General features: G+C 43.3%; 1 protein-coding gene across 2 annotated transcripts in view; it reads left to right on the top strand.

Annotated features, from left to right (window-relative positions):
* The first annotated feature begins 4,984 nt into the window (after positions 1–4,984).
* NOD1 (nucleotide binding oligomerization domain containing 1) overlaps positions 4,985–18,145 on the top strand; it is a 150,866-nt gene continuing 137,705 nt past the window's right edge. The window contains exon 1 of one of the 2 annotated variants that reach the window (XM_073630325.1): positions 4,985–5,160. The gene's annotated coding sequence lies outside the window, so the exon portion shown is untranslated. Of the gene's footprint in view, positions 5,165–18,145 lie in introns of both variants that reach the window. The other variant, XM_073630326.1, reaches the window with a different exon arrangement.

Below are 18,145 nucleotides of genomic sequence, written 5' to 3'. Positions count from 1 at the left end.
ACATTTTTAAAAGCCTTTAAAAGCCTTTACAGGTTACCACTTTAGATTTACAGAGGAGGTCTACTGCTAAAATTACTACCCTCGATCTGACCTTTGCGGTGATACCTCACATGCATGGTGCAATTGCTGTTTACATTTGACGCCAGACCGACGCTTGTGTTCGCCTTAGTGTGAGAGCAGGGGGGACAGGGGTGCTTTTTTTTTTTTTTTTTTTCCTTTATTATTTTTTTGCTTTTTTTATCTTATTTTTAAACTGTTCCTTTCATTCTATTTTTTTTTAATCATTTTTATTGTTATCCCAGGGAATGTAAATATCCCCTATGATAACAATAGGTAGTGACAGGTACTCTTTTTTGAAAAAATTGGGGTCTATTAGACCCTAGATCTCTCCTCTGCCCTCAAAGCATCTGACCACACCAAGATCGGTGTGATAAAATGCTTTCCCAATTTCCCAATGGCGCTGTTTACATCCGGCGAAATCTAAGTCATGAAATGCTCGTAGCTTCCGGTTTCTTAGGCCATAGAGATGTTTGGAGCCACTCTGGTCTCTGATCAGCTCTATGGTCAGCTGGCTGAATCACTGGCTGCATTCTCCGGTTCCCATTCTCAGGGGGGTCATTCCCTCCCACTGCTTGTAAAAGCAGTCTAGAGGCTAATTAGCCACTTGGATTGCCTTTACATGAAAGCCGACCGCTGGCTGAAAAGAATGATACCAAGATGATACCTAAACCTGCAGGCATCATTCTGGTATAATCACTCAAAGTCGTGAATTGCGTACCTGAAGACAAAAAAATGGTAACAATAAAACACAGTAAACGGTAAAGTATAAAAAATTACATACCTGAAAGGTAAACATGGTAAAACATAATAACAATAAAACATTGCAGAATAGAATACAGTAAAAAAGAGCAGAACAATAGAGAGAGAATAGAGAGAGAGAGAACAATAAAACGACAACTATTTTTTTATTTTATATTTTTTTTGTGTTTTTTTTTTTTGTTTACACTTTTTTTTGTAACTGTAACTATTATAACTGTAACCGGTTCCAGGTTCGGGTCCCTCAAAATGCCATGGCATCTTGGGAGACCCTGTGAAAGTGTGTCTAGTCTGTGCAATGCTGTACCCTACGCTAATACTCAACTAGTGTATGGTAGCGTTCAAAACATTCACCAATGCAAAGACCAGGATTGTCAGGACAGGAGGGCCAATAATAGCAGGTGTCAAACCTATATCCATGCTTGCTGTAGATATGACATCTTTTTTGGGGGGTTCGTTGGGTAGGGGTACTCGGGAGGACATAAAAATGCTTCTCATGCAGCCGACTGCATTTGGTTGGGGATGTGAATGGGGGAAGTACGGGTGCTGCAGAAGTAGTGGGTTCCTAATTAGGATTGGCGAATGCAGCAGGAAGGGCACTATGGGCACGACGGGCCTGTGTTTGTCTTCTTCTTGGTGGCAGCGGGACACTACTTGTGCTTGCCACCTCACCAGCTTGAACTGCACTTATGGGACTCGCCACGTCACCAAGTGCTACTGCAGAGCTGGGACTATGACCGGGGTGTACTAGGCCGCTGGCACTTGCCAGTTCACCAAAACGCTACCAAAAAAACTGTTAGTGATCGCAGGGATCAGGCCTGACTCTGAGAACGCTGCAGTTATGCGTTTAATGTTTTGTAAGTGACAATGATCGATCGATACTGCACTTGGGTGGGCTGGGCTGGGCTGGGCCGGGCGGAGGGGCAAAACGCAGGTGCTAGCAGGTATCTGGGCTGATCCCGCTAACACTGCGTTTTTGGGAACCCTAAACTGCTGGGGATGCTAGTATAGATCTGATTGGATCAGATATTGATCCGTTCAGATACTATACCACTAAGGGAAGTGTACGGTGCGTGCATGGGTGTTAGCGGTACTGGCGCTAACCTGACGCTGCCTGGGGCTGGTGCTTGCCAGTTCACCAAAATGCTACCAAAAAAACTGTTAGCGATCGCAGGGATCAGGCCTGACTCTGCGAATGCTGTAGTTATGTGTTTAGTGTTTTGTAAGTGTCAGTGATCGATCGATACTGCACTTGGGTGGGCTGGGCCGGGCGGAGGGGCAAAACGCAGGTGCTAGCAGGTATCTGGGCTGATCCCACTAACACTGCGTTTTTGGGAACCCTAAACTGCTGGGGTTGCTAGTATAGATCTGATCGGATCAGATATTGATCTGTTCAGATACTATACCACTAAGGGAGGCGTATGCTGCGTGCGTGGGTGTTAGCGCTACTGGCGCTAATCTGACGCTGCCTGGGGCGACGCATATCACCGGCGGCGATCAGGGGGCTAAACCTTTATTCGGTAATAAACGGCGGGTTCCCTGACACTATAAAAAATAAACAAACTAACCAGCGTCACCCGTAACAGTTATACGGTGATCAGTGGTGAAAGGGTTAACTAGGGGGCAATCAAGGGGTTAAAACATTTATTAGATAGTATATGGGGGTCCCTGACGCTATAAAAAGCTGACGGCGAACCTATATATTTACCTCCCTAACTAGCGTCACCAGTGACACTAATACAGCGATCAGAAAAATGATCGCTTAGCGACACTGGCGACGGGGGGGTGATCAAGGGGTTAAAACTTTATTAGGGGGGGTTAGGGGGGTATCCTAGACCTAAAGGGGGCTAACACTAACTGCCCTACTACACTAACTGTCACAAACTGACACCATGCAGTAATCAGAAAAAAAAAACTGCTTGGTGTCAGTGTGACGGGGGGGGAGGGGTGATTGGGGGGTGATCGGGGGGTCGGGGGGGGGATCGGGGGTGTAAAGTGTGCCTGGCATGTTCTACTGAGTGTGTTGTGTTGGTGCACTCACATTCCAGTCTTCTCTCCTCGGCGCCGGAACGGAAAATACCGAGCCGAGGAGAGATGACATCATTTCCTTTGCTGCTGTTTAGCATACAGCAGCAGAGGAATGATCTGATTGGCTGGAAGCGATCGCGAGGGGAGGGCCATGAATGGATGGTCTCCCCCTCATGTCTGATCAATCCCAGACACTAGCCGATCGCATCGGGCACTGGGGGGTGATTCTGCCTGCCCGTGCCATTCTGCTGACGTACGTGAGGCGGTCGGCAAGTGGTTAATAAGCCTTGCTGGAGGTAAATGTCTTTTTTGCATGTGTGCGCTGTAATATTTTGTTCTGTATGTATATATAAACACACGAATATGTACACACAATATCCTTATTCTTCAAAAAGAATTCAAAAATTCATACACATCCCCTACTTAATGGCCTTGCAATCTATTTTTCATGAAAATATTTCCTACTGTGTTGATCTGCCTCTTTGTAACGTGAGCTCCTAATCCTCTCCTTTTCCCTATAATTTCTGTTTGTATGGAACAAGCAATGCACGCTAGTTGCAGTCACGTGAACTGCTCTATGCACACTACAAATCCCAAAATTTATAGTCCATCTCAGGAGCGAGCAAGAGAGTGTGGCTACATTCCTATATACAGTGAATGTAGCCACCCTCTTACATGGACATGGAGACAGCTTGTGAGGAGGAAGTGGAGGCTGGCCAAACCACGCTCTGTGCGTCAATTGACACACAGAGCCCACCTCGTGATTGAGCCTGCACAAGTGCCCTCATTAAAAGTGGCTGCTATGAGGGCACTCGGAAGGGGGGAGGAGCTGCTCTGTGGAAAACCATTACAAAGAGTAGGTAAGTATAAAATGTTTGTTATTTAACCACTTGCTGACCACGCTACAGCCGAATGATGGCTACAGCGCGGCCGGCCAGTTCTGCAAAGACGTCATATGAGGGTCTAACATGATTGCGCCTGCCACGTTGCGCTCTGTGATCACAGTGGCCGCCAGACACTGCTGATTACAGACTGAGGTAGAGAGCCAATCAGTGGCTCTTTACCACATGATCAGCTGTGTCCAATCACAGCTGATCACAATGTAAACAGAAGTTGGTTATTAGCACTGCTTTGCTCACGCTGACAGCATGAGGAAGGGAGAAGAGAGCCGATAACCAGCTTCTGTAAAAGGGACATGTACACTAATAATCAGGACACTGATTATTAATGTCCTGATTATCAGTGCAGTCCCAAAAGTGCCCTCCAGTGCTGCCAATCTTTGCCCACCAGTGCCTCCTCATTAGTGTCTCCTATCAGTGCCGCCTACCAGTGTCCATCTATTCCGCTTATCAATGCCACCTATCAGTGCCCATCAGTGCAGACTATGAGTGCCCATCAGTGCAGACTATCAGTGCCCATCAGTGCAGACTATCAGTGCCCATCAGTGCAGCCTCATCAGTGCACATCAGTGAAGGAGAAAAATTACCTGTTTGCAGAATTTTATAACAAACTATGAAAAAGTCTTTTCTCGTTTAGCAAAAAAAAAAACAGTGGTTATTAAATACCATCAAAAGAAAGCTCCATTTGTGTGAAGAAATGATACAAATGTCATATGCGTACAGTGTTGCACGTCTGCGCAATTGTCATTCAAAGTGCGACAGCGCTGAAAGGTGGAGGGGGGTAAAAGAGTCCAGTAGGAAAGTGGTTAAAAAAATCCTTAACCACTTTAAGAATGCTACTTAATAGAAAATGTTCTTTTTAAACCAGAGTTGTCACAAAAAAATTGACCACACACCATTATAGTGTTATAAATGAAGATAGATTATTGCCACCTAGTGGCCAAAAATAATATAACACACACTTATTCTAGCTTTTTGTTAGCGCTGAGCAAACACGTTGCACAATTGCTGCGTATTAAACAGCTGCTCTTAACAAATTCCTAAAACCACACAAACTGCAAAATTTCCCATTTCCTGTGTTTCACTTCTGGGGTAAACGGAGAATTCCAATCTCAGGACGCAGCACATGGACTTCTCTGCGCAAGCGCGAGAGCACCGCTCCTCAGGTGGTCAGTGGTCACTATGTGCAGGGAGTGGGCGGGGACAGAAAGTTTGAGGTGGTGAAGGAGGAGGGGCGCGGCTGGGATTCCGGAGTGAGAGGGGAGTGGCTGCTTCCTAGTGTGTACAGTACAAGCTGGAAGTGAGTACAGGCGAGGAGCGGAGAGAGGGGAGAGCGCTCAGTGTGTGTCTGTCACGGGGATCTCCACTGCTGTGTAATGGATGGGAGGATGGTGTGTGTGAGCGGAGCACCGACACTGTAGGTATATCTTCTTCACACAACACTCACCCTGAGCTAATGAGAGAAGTCACAGCTGGAGGGGCTGTCCATAGTGACCAATCACAACTCAGGTGTAATAGTTCTAATATTCTATTTGTATTCATAATATTGTTATTCTTGTTCATTAATAATTATTAATATTATATGTTTTTATTTATTTGATAATTATTTTAAATAACAATTAGGACATTTCTATTATTATTTAATAATGATAATGTATCAAATTTAAATTTACGTATTCATAATATTTATATATTTTTTTTATTATTCATACTATTTATACCCTTGTTTATTAATAATTTAATATTGATATTATATTTTACACATACAATTTTTTTATATATTTTTATTAATAATAACAAAATGTCTATTTTTATCTATTAATTTATCAGTTTTAAGAATAAATAACGTGTTCATAATATTTAATGTATTATATTTTTTTCATAATATTTACATTCTTGTTTTTTAATGATTCATCAATAATATACTATTGTTTATTAATCACTTGACCTCCGAAAGATTTAACCCCCCCCCCCCCCTCATGACCAGGCCATATTTTGATATACGGCACTGCATACCTTTAACTGACAATTGCGCGGCAGTGATTGAAATCTACTGACACAGCACCCAAAATTTACTGGCACAGCCAAGTTTTTACTGGCATTTTCAAAAGTTACAGAATTACAGTTTTAAGTGCAAATTTCAGTATTTGGGCTACAAACAAGTACAATAAGCAATTAACAATGTGATTTAAGGTAGATATTAAGGCAACAACTATACAGTATTTCTTCTTTTATTTTCGATATAGTAAGTAAGAAGCTCAGGGACAGAACTCAGGAGGGCAAGAAATTAGAATGGGCAGGCACACACACATGAAATTGACTCTCACTGTGACACTGACAGCAGTGTGCAGCAGCACAGATGATGACGACACCTCACCGACACGACACGTCCCCTCCTTCAGTCCACTCCAGTCCAAACAGCACTGGCAGTCCCGCTCCCGGCTTGCATTGCTCCCGTCCTGCAGACCCACACACGAGGCTCCGGTTGATCTGCTTGGTTCCCTTGCACTATGACATCACTTGTCACGCTCGGTCATTGTCTCCACCTGACCCGCCCCCCCGCCGAGCGTCCAAGCCATGTTTTTTTACTGGCAACCTTTTCCTGTCACTGGCATTTACTGGGAGGAGAAAAGTGTTCATCTTTTACTGACTTGCCAGTAAAAATACTGGCGGTTGGCAACACTGCAGTCATGCAATGCTGTACCCAAATAAAATTTATATAATTTTTTTCCCACAAATAGAGCATTCTTTTTGTGGTATTTGATAACCACTGCATTTTTTATCTTTTGCGCTATAAGCCAAAAAAGACTGACAATTTAAAAAAAAATTAAAAATTATATTATTTATTATATATTTTTTTATAATTTTTTTTTTTTACTTTCTGCTAAAAAACATGCAGTAAAAAAAAAATCTAATTTCTTCATGAATTTAGGCCAATATGTATTCTGCTACATATTTTTTGTTAAAAAAAATCCCAATAACAGTATATTGATTGGTTTGCGCTAGTTATGGTGTCTACAAACTATGGGATATATACTGGAATTCTCATTTATTAATATTATTTTTTTTTTTACTGGTAATCACAGCCAATGTGTGCCCCCCCAGGCAGAAGTGCAGAATCGCTTATATATACACATGATTCTGCACAGGTGGGCCGCCCTGTAGCAGTATATCCAGGGCCGTCTTTAATGCAGGGCAAATGGGGCATATGCCCAGGGCCCTGTCATTGTTAAGGGGGGGTGGCGCTGCCCGCCCCTTGAGCCCCGTGCTGCCCATCGGAGTTTGGCCACCACTGGTGCTGGTCGCATGCTGGCCGCCCCCCTACTGTCACAGAAGCGCTGCTTCTGTATTTACAAGTGACATCGCTCCTCCCCCGGCGGCCGATCTGATCACTCGGGTATACACAGATCTCATGGAGGGCAGAGGAGGAAGAATGGAGAATCTGCATAGGGGAAGCTGCTTCTGAAATGTGCAGGTTGCATGGACCTCACATCAGACATGCTGTGAGTGGGATTTGTGAGAGGAAGCTGTGTACTGGAATTGGGAATGGGGTGGGAGGAGATCCACTTTAACAATTACATTTTTACATTATGTCTCTATGGCTGCAACAACTGAAAAGAAAAATACAATTGTTTAGGAGATAAGGAAGCTAGAAGTAAAGGTAATTTTGTAGTAATTGTGTCCAGAGTGAGGAATTTGTCCCCACACCCCCCAACATGTTGGTTGGCTGCAACCAATGACACATGGCCACACAGCATAATTGGTTGGTAGGACACTCTCGGCCCTAAGGCTGATTGCGTCCTAGCAACCAATCAGGTTTGGCAGCACATCATTGGTTGCAAGGAGGTGGGCAAATCTGAGGCTGCAGGCATCCTAACAACCAATCAGACTTTGCAGCAGAAAATAATTGGGTTTCTAAGATGCTGGCATCCCCCCAAGGCTACCAGCAAATAGTGAAGCATGGCCACACAACATCCTTGACATGTTTACATAAGGCAGGCTTTGTGACAAATTCATGTACATTTTCTGACATGTTTCTGACATGTACATAAATTTGTCATATTCACTGACATTTTTTGTATGCCAGCTTTTGTTTGTATGGCATTTTGTATAGCATAGTTATAGTGCAGAGAATTTACAGTCTGCCTCCAGCCAGAAAAAAAAAAAACAATGGATCAAAAAATCAATTTGCAGGACATATGGTTCCAGGCCTCATCTTGGTTTATTGATCTCTGGTGTCTGTATTTGTTTTGACAAAAAAAATCAAAATGTCTGAACTGTAATAAAAGTATTTTTATACTAGGGAGTATTTATGTTTTTCTTTCAGTTCCTAGAGGCAGAAAGTGTAAGCATGCAATATTGTATCTGACCACACATCAGTTCTCTGAACTGGTCAGATGATCACATCATGAATTTCACTTCCACAGGGTGAGGAAGTAGTGTGATGTGATTGGCATGGCCTTTTTAGGGAAAATGTCACTAGCTGATGTAACCGGATTTGGTGGGTTTAGACTTGGCATCATTTGCTGTTCAGATATAGGTGCTCAGCATGTTAGGTCAGTGCTTAAAGTGGAAGTAAACCCTCTTATCGTTTTCAGCCAAGGAAGCTGCCATCTTGGCCTCTGTTTAATCTTCAACTGCCATGATGCTGCACATGTGATCAGTCATGACACCAGCCATTGGATGGTTTGACAGTTTGGTTGAGAGCACAACCAATGTGACAGTTAGCATTTCCGGCATGCTGGGAATGTAACTGTTTTTTGAAACTATTAAATCGATGGGTTTACTTCCGCTTTAACTGATTTACAGTTTGTGTTAACGCTTCATTGTGAGGGTTAGGTTAAAGAGAACCTGCACTTTGTTTATAGCAGGCATAGTAACAGATTTGCTTCATAGCAGACAGTCTTATGCCGCGTACACACGAGCAGACTTTATGGCAGACTTGGTCCGGCGTACCGGATTTCGTTGGACAATTCAATCGTGTGTGGGCTCCAGCAGACTTTGTTTTCTCAAAAGTTGGACGGACTTAGATTTGAAACATGTTTCAAATCTATCCGACGGACTCAAGTCCGGTCGAAAAGTCTGCTCGTCTGTATGCTAGTTCGACTGACAAAAAGCCACGCTAGGGCAGCTATTGGCTACTGGCTATGAACTTCCTTATTTAAGTCCGGTCGTAAGTCATCACGTACGAATTTGTCGGACTTTGGTTGATTGTGTGTAGGCAAGTCCGTTCATTCAGAAAGTCCGTTGAAAAGTCCGCCGGCAAAGTCTGCCGTAAAGTCCGCTCGTGTGTACGCGGCATAAGTATTATTATTATTCACGATTTACATATAGCGCCAACAGTTTACGCAGCGCTTTACAATGTAAAGGGGGGGCAGCACAATTAGAGTACAATACAGGTAACAAGGGAGCTAGAGAGCAGGAGGTCCTGGGAGGAGCGGAGGGGGCAATTTGGGCGATATCTGCAGATGAGGTAAGTATTGTATATTTGGCTTTCCCGACTCTCCTGCTCCCCTTATTTCTGCAAGAAAATCTGGTGTAAGTTTTGACTTAGAAGTTGAAGTTTACTGTGCTCTTCATGTGTATCTACCACACCCTACAGACTTTCTTTTTCTTCTTCTTCTTTCCAAGGATCTGATGAAGAGGGAAAACCTCAAAACGCGTTAGACTACCTTGAGCATTTGCCCTTGCATGGGCATAATGAGTTATTAATTTTTAATGAATATCTTGTAACCCATTTTAATGAATTCATAGTGATTTCTTTGTATTTATCTATTTTATCTATTATATTTTATTGTCTATGAATAAATCATATCACTTTGATTCATGTGTTATATCACGCGCCTTCCACCCCCTTTTTTTCACTTAGCTTCCTTCGGACCACCCCTGGTCAGGTTAGGCAGCGGGACACGCATGATTGTTCTATACTACTTGCCATTCGGAATTACTACTACTTTACACTAATACTGCCTGCACGAGCGCAGGAGAAATACTTTTTCTGTTTATATTTTCACTAAGAGCGGTATCATAGGAGGTAGCAAAAGTGTGTCAACCTATTCAAATGTACAGGTTTTTTACCAGGCTCTGTCGGTGGATTTGGAGTGCTAGATAGGCAAGTACCCAATTTTCTGCCTGCTTTAAAATTAATTTGTTACTGGTTCAGTTTAAGGTAGAATTATAGACAAAACTTTTTTTTTTTCCCCATTTTGGATAGTGTAAGGGAAGGTTACCCCTGTCAGGTTTATTTTTTGCCATCTTTAGCCTTTGGGGAGATTTACTGTCCCATAGCCAAAAGAGGAAGTGAAAGGAAATCTCTGCTGATTAAAAGAATCTCTGGGGGGGCCTTAGGTCACCAGAACTAGTGTCCCCGTTGGAAGATTTCCCTTCTATTATTTTTTTGGGGACAACTTAATTTGGGATTTTCTTTTACTTTTACTTTCAATGATAATGGTAAACAGGATAGAGAGAATGAATCTCCCTAAAATGGAAATGGACAGCAATAGAAACTAATGTTTTAAAGCGGTTGTATACCCGCTGACATTTTTTTTTTTTTTTTTACCCCTGTAAGGCAAAAGGCATAATGAGCTAGTATGCACTGTTACGTGTTGCTAACAGTACTGTCATGGTTGGTATACCCCTCCTTTTCCTGTGTATAAACTGAGGAAAAGAAGGCATTTAGTACAGTTGCCTTCTCTGTGTCATCTGTAACCATCCTCCTATTATCGTCTTGTATGTGGGCTATGTGCTCTGATCTTGCCTTTCTTACTGTGTCTCTCTTAGTCTTTTTTTAGCCACCCTCATTGCGTTCTTACACTTCTTATTGCATTCCTTGTAGTGTTGGAATGCTGACAGTGACCCATCCCAAGTTGTTCCGTATTGCCACAGCTGAGATCAGACTTGGATCGTTCGCGATTAATAGATCTAACAGTGCATTCTTTCTAATTGGGGAATCCACCAATTGGGACATTAAGTTGTTCTGTAAGACATTCGTGAAATGACAGGCCTTTAATGAGTGAGCTGTCCTCTCTGCCCAGTCAATATCTGGATAATTGAAGTTCCCTATTATGGTGATATTTCCTTGTCTCGCTGCCATTTCTAATTGTGATAGTACATCCAGCTCCTCCTTCAGGTTGGGTGGCCTATACCATATCTCCACTATTAATTTCCCATTTACTGCTTCTCTTTGAAGTTCTACCCACACTGATTCCACCTCCCCCTCGTCCCATTCACAGTGTCACTTCTCTCTACCATATTTACATATATACACACTGCTCCCCCTCTTCTACCTTTCCTGTCCTTCCGATACAAGAAATACTCCAGGATATTTGCCAGCGAATCGTGTAAGCTGTCAAATCATGTTTCAGTTATTCCCGGTCTAAGACCTCTTTGTGTAATAGCAGCTCCAGTTCCTCTATTTTGTTAGGTAGGCTACTAGCATTTGTGTATACGCCTCTCAGTGTTGTATAAGTGCATATTATTTCCTCCTTAAGTTTTCACCCTGGGATTAGATGTTACAGCTGTATTATCACCGCTGTCTCCACTATTACCCTCTGTCCTTTGCTCACTGCCGGCTATTGCTGTATCAATAACTTTGTACATACACATAGTTTTCACATCCAAAATTATATATACAGTTCTCCACCCCTCTGCCCCCCACCCACCACTAAAGCGGCCATATATAAGGTTCAACACAACAGGGTTATCTATACCCTGCAGTATTGCAGTGTACCCTGGTGGCGGTTCAAGATTTCCAGTTAAGTGCTTCCCGCCCGCCGGCCGTCATATGACCTCCTTGACTTTGTGCAATGATATCTGAATGATGCCTTCAGTTACAGACATCATTCAGATATCTTCTTTTTCAGCCAGCGACTCCCTACACCATAAGAATGATCATAGCATGTTCAGCCGCTTGACTGTTCTTACGGGCGGGGATTAGTGACGTCCCCCCTCCTGCCGCCCTCCGGTGCTTCTCTGGGCTCGCCGCTGTCATCAGCGAACCAGAGAAAGGATCTGCCGGTCCCAGATGCTGACCATAGAGATTTTTTTTTTTTAATTTCAGGCTTCCCAGCCTAGAGGTGAGATGTGGGGACCTATTGACCCCATATCTCACTGTAAAGAGGACCTGTCATGCTTATTCCTATTACAAGGGATGTTTACATTCCTTGTAATAGCAATAAAAGTGATCAAAAAAAGAAATGTAAAAAACAAAAGTGTCAAACTATAAAAATAAAAGTAAAATTAACAATTAAAAAAAAACAAAATTAGTGTCCCTGTCCCCGTGCATACGTAAGTCGCGCCCACATATGTAAACGGTGTTCAAATCACACATGTGAGGTATCGTCGCGAATGTTACAGGGAGAGCAATAATTCTAGCCCTAGACCTCCTCTGTAACTCAAAACATGTAACTAGTAAAAAATTTTAAAGTGTCGCCTATGGGGATTTCTAAGTACCGAAGTTTGGCGCCATTCCACGAGCGTGTGCAATTTTGAAGCATGACATGTTGGGTATCTATTTACTTGGCGTAACATCATCTTCACGTTATGCAAAAAAAAAGGGCTAACTTTACTGTGTGTTTTTTTTTTTTTAAAGCATGAAACGATTTTTTTTCCAAAAAAAAGTGTTTGAAAAATTGCTGCGCAAATACCGTGCGAGATAAAAAGTTGCAACGACTGCCATTTTTTTTCTCTAGGATCTCTGCTAAATAAACATATGTAATGTTTGGGGGTTCTATGTAATTTTCTAGCAAAAAAATATGATTTTTACATGTAGGAGAGAAATGTCAGAATTGGCCTGGTGGGCAAGTGGCCAAAAGCGCTTGCCACAGTAAAATTCCATGGATACATAAAAAGATCGCTTCCCGAATGCTTCCAATATCGAAGTGGTGATGTCACAGCAATATAATGGTTGAATTACTCACTTTCCTGGAATAAAACTGTGCTGATGTCTGAAGACAGAGCAATTTCATCATATGATTTCTGTGGAAGGCTAGGGTTAGAGTTCAGATTGACTAATCCTCCACTTTAGCAGGGATCACATGATTAAATACTTTACACTAGGGGTGTCCAACCTTTTGACCTTTCTGGGCCACATTGGAAAAAGAGGAAGTGTCTTGGGTCACACATAAGATACACTAACAATAAGGATAGCTGTTGAGCAGAAAAAGTCGGGCAGTTAACGCTCACTGATGTACAGTAGCCAATGTACCTTTCTGAGTAATAAAACTTTTTTTTATTATATAGATATATATTTACTATAAAACGAACGCATCAATATCTGTTTCGATGAATGTAGTCGTAATTCTCAATGAATTCTCAAGGTGCTCCTCAGATATTTTGGTTCTAATTTTGCCCTTTGTGTTCTTTATCCTTGAAAATAGTTGCTCACAAATATAAGTGCTGCTAAAAACTGATGATATGAAAAAGGTGTGGTTGTGAAGAATGGGATATTTTTCTTTGGGAAGATAAAACTTATAAAAGTCCAGTAAAGAGACACTGCCACATTTTTTTCTTTGGCTGCATGTGTTTACTAAGACCCCTTTCACACTGAGGCGTTTTTCAGGTGATTTTGGGCTAAACATAGCGCCTGTAAAACGCCTTTCCTGCAGTCCCAGTGTGAAAGCCCGAGTGCTTTCACACTGAGGCGATGCGCTGGCAGGACGTTAAAAAAAGTCCTCCAATCAGCATCTTTGGGGCACATGGCTCCTTCACCGCTCCTGCCCATTGAAATGAATGGGCACCGCTGCCGAAGCACCTGCAAAGCACACGTGTGCATTTAACCCTTTATTCGCCCGCTAGCGGGGGTAAAAGCACCCCGCTAGCGGCTGAATAGCACTGCTAAAACTACGGTAAAGTGCAGTTATAACTAGCAGTGTTTTACTGTCAACGCCCGCCCCAGTGTGAAAGCAGTAAACTCGTTTTTCCGAAACATTCCCAAAAAAGTCCATATTAAAGCGGAGTTCCACCCAAAAGGGGAAGCTCCACTTGTCTGCCTCCCCTTCCTCTCCGCTACCACATTTGACACCCTATAGGGGGAGCCGGTACCTGGTTTTGACAGTAACTCGCTCCCACTTAGGCCCCCTTCTCCTTCCCCCCCGTCGCTGACCCATTCACAGAGCACAGCAGGGTACCAACTATGAAGCCGCAAGGCTTCACTGCTGGTTTCCTTTAGTAGAGATGGCGGCGGCAGCACCCGATAGCCGATCAAAAAAACGGAAAAACAGGTGAGTGTCCTAATATTAAAAGTCAGCAGCTACAGTATTTGTAGCTGCAGACTTTCAATTTATTTCTGAAGGAGCCTGGAGCGCCTTTTTAAATAAGTTTTATAATTTTGTGCTGGGCCTCATTCATAGCAGTCTTGGGCACCATGCAGCCCTTGGACCGCAGATTGGTCACCCCTGCTTTAGCCAGTCTGCAAGAGAGGGAGTTCTCTGCAGACAACCCTAATTAATGCCCACTTGTGTTCCTGAGCCTCCACAGTGTAAAGAACTAAAATCCAATGAATAAAGAGGTGAACCAAGGACAGTAAGGCTAGGTTTACACTTGCAGTTGGGAGTGGTAAAAACACTCAGTTTGGCCTTGTTTTTACTGCCCCACAGCCACCAAAGTTCACCTTTTTGTTATATGTTAAACCCATATTGAGGGTGTAACATGTTACATATGTCCCCACCCCCGATCCCCTATTCTGACAGCTAACAGGTGATCTTCTCCCCCTGCTAGCTGTCACAATTTCCAAAAAACACGCCTGCCCGGCCAAGTCACCCATTCAAAGTGTTCTGTGAATGGGAAAACTACAAGTACAGGGTCTGACAGCCTTTGCGGCTGTTGCCTTGTAGTTCCCCAATGAACTACTATGGTGCTGTTGAGCAGTCTTCCTGTCACAGTGTAACTGCATGGCCATATCACAGGCATGGCCAGACAGATACACAGACAGTCTGCAGAACCATGGCATTACACCCATGATCTGCTGATCGTGGGTGCAATGCTTTACAGGTCCAATACGAAAAAATAATAAATGCATATTTTTTTACGTGCAAAGGTGAACTTCTCTTTTTTTTTTTTTTTTTTTTTTTTTTTTTTTTTGTTTCATCAGTCTATCAATTAAGGGTGTGGTTAATTGCTCCCAGGTGACTATTTAACTTGTTGTAGGACTCAGTTGAGCGTGCTCAGTTTGAAGCTGTGGAGCTTGGTGTAAGTGGAGCTTTTTTAAGTGGGAGTTATAAACAAGAGTTTAAAACAGGAGGTTATAACAGGGGTCATAGTACCTGTGTAGTGTGAGTATCTGAGTGTTGTCTGAGTAGTGTGTGTGGATCGTTAGTACTTGTGTATTGTGTACCTGTGTATTGTCTTGAGTATTAGTGCCAGGAAGCTAGTTGTTAGGTAATTTGGACAGGGTAAAATCCTCACTAAATTTAATAGGTACGATGCCCGGCGGGTGTGGAGAGGCGACTCTTTGTACATCTTGCCGCATGTATGCGTTCCTTGATCATCCGATCGAGGGCGAATACTGCTGTGCAAAATGTAAGCACATTGTTTCCCTGGAAGCCCAGGTTCTGAATCTGGGGAAGCAACTGTCAGCACTGAGAAGTCCCTCCATACTAAAGGTGAGCCAGGAACGTACACGGCAGGTGCCGGCAGGGGCCAGCACAGAGGCGGGTGGAGACAAAGAGGTGCAGGCACTAGCAAAGAGTAGATGGGTGACAGTCAGGAGGGGTAGAGGGGGAAGTGCCAGGGAGGCCGATCCAGGACTGGAGCATCCCAATAAGTACGCTCCATTGAGTGACATTGGTGTAACCAGTCAGGGACCAGCACTGCTGGAGTTGAGGGACTCTCCTAGCTGCCAGGGGAAGAACTCCTCCAGTGAGAGTGGGGGGGCAGCAAAGGGAAAGGAAAGACAGATTCTGGTGGTAGGGGACTCAATTCTTAGAAGGACAGAGAGGGCAATCTGTAACCAAGACCTGAAGCGCCGAACAGTATGTTGTCTACCGGGCGCTCGGGTTCGGCACATCACGGATCTTGTGGACAGATTACTGGCAGGGGCTGGGGAAGACCCGGCTGTCATGGTGCACGTTGGCACCAATGACAAAGTCAGAGGCAGATGGAGTGTCCTAAAGAACGATTTTAGGGACTTAGGAGCTAAATTGAGGAAAAGGACCTCCAAGGTAGTGTTCTCAGGAATACTACCGGTACATCGAGCCACACCAGAGAGGCAGAGGGAGATTAGGGAAGTAAACAAGTGGCTGAAGAGCTGGTGTAGTAAGGAGGGGTTTGGGTTCCTGGAGGACTGGGCCGACTTCTCAGTCGGTAACCGGTACTATAGAAGGGACGGACTGCACCTAAATGAGGAGGGTGCAGATCTGCTGGGAATGAAGATGGCCAAAAAGTTAGAGGGGTTTTTAAACTAGGCGATGGGGGGGAGGGTCCAGAGACAGTGATAGCCAGCGCGGAAGATATTCCAGAGGGTAGTATTGGGGGCATTAGTGGTAGGTTAACCAAAGCACAAAAACACAAGGTGAGTATAGTAGCAAGTCCAAGTTGCAATCTTGAAACACCCAATACGAGGACAATATGCGACCGGTCTAAACTATGTGGCATGTTCACCAATGCCAGGAGCCTGGCGGACAAGATGGGTGAACTAGAGATACTGTTGTACAAGGAGGATTTGGATTTTGTGGGAATTTCAGAGACCTGGTTCAACAGCTCTCATGATTGGCTGGCAAACATTCAAGGGTATACCCTATACCGCAAGGATAGAGAGGGTAAAAAAGGGGGAGGGGTATGCCTATATATCAAGAATAATGTACAAGTGAATGTGAGAGATGACATCACTGAGGGGGCTAGGGAGGAGGTGGAATCTTTATGGGTAGAGCTCCAAAGGGATGAAGCTAAGGGGAAAATAATACTGGGAGTATGCTATAGGCCCCCTAACCTGAGGGAGGAAGTGGAGACGGATCTCCTATCACAAATTGGATTAGCAGCAAGGATGGGAAGTGTTATCATAATGGGGGATTTTAATTATCCAGACATAGACTGGGCGGAGGGAACCGCGCATTCATTTAAGGCTCGCCAGTTCCTTAATGTCTTGCAGGACAATTTTATGGGTCAGATGGTAGACGCACCAACTAGAAATAAAACATTACTAGATCTACTGATTACCAACAATACAGACCTGATAACAGATGTGGAAATACGGGGCAATTTAGGTAACAGCGATCACAGGTCAATTAGTTTCAGTATAAATCACACAAATAGGAGACATGAAGGGAACACAAAGACACTGAATTTCAAAAGAGCCAACTTCCCTAAACTACAAACCTTGCTAAAAGGCATAAATTGGGATAAAATATTAGGAACAAAGAATACAGAGGAGAGATGGGTTTGCTTTAAGAGCATATTAAACAAGGGCATTAGCCAATGTATCCCATTGGGTAATAAATTTAAAAGAGCGAACAAACATCCTGGATGGCTTAACTCCAATGTAAAAATGCATATAAAAGCAAAGGAGAAGGCCTTCAAAAAATACAAGGTTGAGGGATCATCCACAGCATTCAGAATTTATAAAGAATGCAATAAGAAATGTAAGGGTGCAATTAGGATGGCTAAGATAGAACATGAAAGACACATAGCGGAGGAGAGCAAAAAAAATCCCAAGAAATTCTTTAAGTATGTAAACAGTAAAAAAGGGAGGACAGACCATATTGGCCCCATAAAGAATGAGGAAGGACATCTGGTTACAAAGGATGGGGAGATGGCAGAGGTATTGAATTTATTCTTCTCCTCAGTATTCACGAGTGAATCGGGGGGCTTCAGTAACCAAAACTGCAGTGTTTATCCTCATGACACAACACAGGAAGCACCTACATGGTTAACAGAGGACGGAATTAAAATTAGACTTGAGAAACTTAACATTAATAAATCACCGGGACCAGATGGCTTGCATCCGAGGGTACTTAGGGAACTCAGTCAGGTGATTGCCAGACCGTTGTTCCTAATTTTTACAGACAGTCTATTGACTGGAATGGTGCCAGCTGATTGGAGAAAAGCCAATGTAGCACCAATATTTAAAAAGGGCCCAAAAAACATCCCTGGGAATTACAGACCAGTTAGCCTAACATCAATAGTATGTAAACTCTTGGAGGGGATGATAAGGGACTATATACAAGATTTTAGTAATAAGAATGATATCATTAGCAGTAATCAGCATGGATTCATGAAGAATCGTTCTTGCCAAACCAATCTATTAACCTTCTATGAGGAGGTGAGTTGCCATCTAGATAAAGGAAGGCCCGTAGACGTGGTGTATCTGGATTTTGCAAAAGCATTTGACACAGTTCCCCATAAACGTTTACTGTACAAAATAAGGTGCGTTGGCATGGACCATAGGGTGAGTACATGGATTGAAAACT

Source organism: Aquarana catesbeiana, linkage group LG05, assembly GCF_042186555.1.
Source record: "Aquarana catesbeiana isolate 2022-GZ linkage group LG05, ASM4218655v1, whole genome shotgun sequence".
Taxonomy (NCBI): domain Eukaryota; kingdom Metazoa; phylum Chordata; class Amphibia; order Anura; family Ranidae; genus Aquarana; species Aquarana catesbeiana.
Note: the sequence above shows the minus strand (reverse complement) of the source record. Positions and strands in the feature narration are given on the sequence as shown.